The sequence below is a fragment of the Canis lupus genome, chromosome 38 (assembly GCF_011100685.1).
Source record: "Canis lupus familiaris isolate Mischka breed German Shepherd chromosome 38, alternate assembly UU_Cfam_GSD_1.0, whole genome shotgun sequence".
NCBI lineage: Eukaryota > Metazoa > Chordata > Mammalia > Carnivora > Canidae > Canis > Canis lupus.
Window position 1 is genome coordinate 10170536 of NC_049259.1, and position 4172 is coordinate 10174707.

The following is a 4172-nucleotide window of genomic DNA, read 5'->3' on the forward strand; positions in this document are numbered from 1 at the left end:
CTAGTGCAGTAAGATAAGAAAAGGAAATAAAATAAATATGGATGGAAAGGAAGAAACAAAACTGCTCTTCTCATAATTGTCTATGTAGAAATAAGTAATCTATCCAAATAATCTACCACAAATATTGTACCTTTAAAGTGAGTATAGCAAGTTCCCAATGTAGAACATCAATAAACTAATATCAATTGATCTTGTATAAACTAGCCATAAACAGTTAGAATTTGACATTTTTTAAAAAGCAAAAGCATTTAAGATTGCTCCCAAATAAATACTAAGGCATAAAGGTAAGGAAAAAATATTTCCAGAATCAAGAAGAAGAAAACCACAAAACTGTAGTGAAAAAATAAAAGAAGATCTAAATAAAAAAAAAAAAAAAAAAAAAAAAAAAAAAAAAGAAGATCTAAATAAAAAGAGAATTATCCTATGGTCATAATTGGAAGAGCTCAGGAAGCCACACCAAAAATTATAATCAACTGCTTTACAACAAAGGCAACTGTTGTGCCTTTTACACAAAGGAAGTTCAAGTGGAGAAAAACAGTCTTTCAAAAGGCAGCTAGAGCAATTTGATGTCCATATGCAAAACAAAACAAAAAGAAAAACAAAAGGTGCACTTAGACGTGAACATTATACCTTGACAAAAAGTAACTCAAAATGGATCAATGACCTAAACATAAACACAAAACTATAAACCTTCCAGAAGAAAGGTTTAGGAGAAAAATCTATATGACCTTAGGTTGAACATGAGTTTTAGCTTCAATAACAAAAACACTGTCCCTGAGAGAAACACTGCTAAGTTGAACTTTATTAAAGTAAAAAACTTAGGCTTTATGAAAGACACTGTTAAAACAATGAACACAGGTCACAAACTATGAGAAAATATTTGGAAAACACTAATCTGATAAAGGAGTTGTAACCCAAAATGCAATGAACAATAAGAAATCAAACATCCCAAATTTAAAAAAAAAATAAAATGGGTACAAGATATCACCAGACACCTTACCAGGAAGGTATACAAAGAGCAAATAAACATGAGAAAAGATACACTGGGGGCAGCCCCGGTGGCTCAGCCGTTTAGTTCCGCCTTCAGCCCGGGACCTGATCCTGGGGACCATGGATGGAGTCCCATGTCAGGCTCCTCACATGGAGCCTCCTTCTCCCTCTGCCTATGTCTCTGCCTCTCTCTCTCTCTCTCTCTCTCTCATTAATAAATGGATAAAATCTTAAAAAAAAGATACACTGAATATCATTTACATTAGAGAAATGCCAATTAAGACAGTGATGAGGTACAATTACACGCCTATTAAATGGCTAAAATGTAAACATATGAAAAAATTAATGACTTACAAATATATGGAGGAATAAAATTTTTATTAATTGCCATTGGGAATTCATGTTGTTCAGCCACTTCCAAGGTTAGCAATCTTTTATAAAACTGAACATAGTGTTGACATATGATCCAGGTATCAAACTGTATTTACTCTATTGACTTCGAAAATTTATGTCCACACAAAAACCTGCATGAAAATGTTTATAGCAGCATTATTCATAATTGCTCCAAATTGAACCAACCAAGATGTTCTTCAATAGGTGAATGGAGGGGCTCCTGAATGGTGATAAGCATCTTTTTTCAGCTCAGGTCATGATCCTAAGGTCCTGGGATTAAGCATCGTGTTGGGCTCCCTTCTCAACAGGGAGTCTGCTTCTCCCTCTTCCTCTGCTCCCTGCTCTCTCTCTTGCTCTTTCTATCTCAAATAAATAAATAAATCTTTTTTTTTTTAAAGTAGGTGAATGGGTAAAAATGACTATACTACATCCATAAAGTGGAATATGATTCAACAAGAAAATGAGTTATCAAGCCATAAAAATACATAAATCAATCTTAAATGTATACTGCTGATTGAAAGAAGGCATCTAAAAAGACCAAACATTCCATTTTTATGCCATTATTGAAAAGGCAAAAAAAAAAAAAAAAAGGCAGAACTTGAGATGTCTAACAAATCAGAAGTGGGACAGAGGTAAGGGTGGAGGATGGTTGAACAGATGAAGCACAAGGCATTTATCAGGGTGGTGAATCTCTTCTCTATGATATTATAATGATGGACCTATGACATTCATTTATCAAAACCTATAGAACTTTACAGCACAAAGAGTGAGCTTCACTGTAGGCAAATTTTGAAAAATCATTTAAGAGTTCATGGAGTCTCAGGATAGAATGCAGACTATAACAAAAGACTAACTTATCCCGATGTTTGAAAATTCTTAATGAACAGGGTGAGGGAAAATTTGGTAACCTAAGTAACTTTGGAAATAAGAGAAATCTATAAGACTAAAGGGAAAATCTTTACATAAGTACTTTACTCTCTTTGATAAAGTTGTATCCTACAGGGGTATGGATTATAAATTCTGACATAGTTTTTTTTTTTTTTTGCATACTGAAATTGAATAATTAAGTAAATGGATGGCAGGTGCTGGGAACCAATATTCTTACTGTTAGAGTGGGTCATTACAAATTAGCAAGGAGGAAATACCAGAATGATTTAAATGAAACTTAATTAGATTTGAAGCATCAGTATGGACATAGTATTTATCTTACTGTGGATACAGATATGGAGAAGTATTTATAGATATGTGCATGTATAAGGATTAGTTTACAAATACATAACCCCTTATTTACTCTGTTATCTGAGAGATTCTAGAAGCACTGACATTCAAGCAAACACACTGAACACCAAGATATTGCTCTCTTACACCATTTACCAATAAAAGGAACCAAGTCTCCTCAGAGAGAAAGCTGAATCTAGGACTGAAGCAGAAAATACACAAGATTAGCTTGAAGCAACGTGTATGTTAAAAAATAATTAAGTAATAACAATAGCAACAATAACAAAAATCTTGCAACTGTGGGGGTATGTCAAAAGTAAATAGAATGAAACTGAAAGAAGACCAATATCCAAAACTGGAATTATTTGACAAAAAAAAAATAATAAAGTGGTATCAGTTCATAATCCAGTTTTAAAATTACCATGCATAGGTCCACACTGATAAACATTTATAAAAATTAGATAAATAAATGACAGAGAACAAACAACTAAAACTCACATCCAATAGAATTCCTAATAATTTATGTAGATACTCTGCCCTCAAGGACATGGGTCATAATTCCCCACCCTGGAAGCGTAGGTTGCACGAAGTCATTTCCTACCAAAGTTTATGGTATAGGTAGGGGAGAAAATAATACATTGAAACTGGAAAAAGTTGACAAACATTACCCTAGCCAAGTGTTCAGCCAAGTGTCCAAGAGGATCAACAGTGACCCATCAGGTTAATAATATCTACCTTTGATGGGATATGATGAGAATAACACTTTTTCTCTGGGATCTTACTCCCCTCAAATACATAACCTCATCTAATAATGTAAAAGCATTATACTAACCCCAATTAAGAAACATTCTACAAACACCTGACCATTACAATGCAAAACTGTCCAGGTTGTCAAAAAGAAAATAAATAAAAAGGAAAGTCTAAGAAACTGTCACAGTCAAGAGGAGCCTAAGGAGACATGACAATTTAATGTAATGTGGTATCCTAATGGGATCTTGAAAGGAGAAAAAAAAAGGTACATTAAAAAGAATGGGAAATTTTTAGTAGTAGTAACGTAACAAGCAAAATGATAGTTATGACAAATATATAAATACAAAAAATAAAGTTATGAATATATAATCTTTTCAATAAATCAGTAAAGGTAAAAATATAATCAAAATTATATATAGCAAAAGTTTTAAAGAAAGAATGTAATAATCACTGTTTCCAAGTATCCAGAAAAAAAATCTTTTTTTCATGCATTTAAGTGAGAGTTATCTACTTTATTAAGCTATTTGCTTTTCCATGGTTGTTGGATCAGCAGTCAACTTCAATGTGATAGTTGCTTCTCGAGGTTTCCTAACTAAGATATTTAATGGTTGTATCTTACTAATTCTTGTCATTTTAAGATGGCTGATGTCATTTCAGTTATTAAGTCTGCATCCAAAGATAAATGTTGTTTAACTGTTAATTAGGAGAGCCCCATGAGATATTTTGCATTGAAAATCAAGAGCAATCTATCTCTGGTCAAGTATACATCACAGTCATGCAGGGGATGATTAGACAGTTGGGAGAGTAAAGGTAGCCTGTAC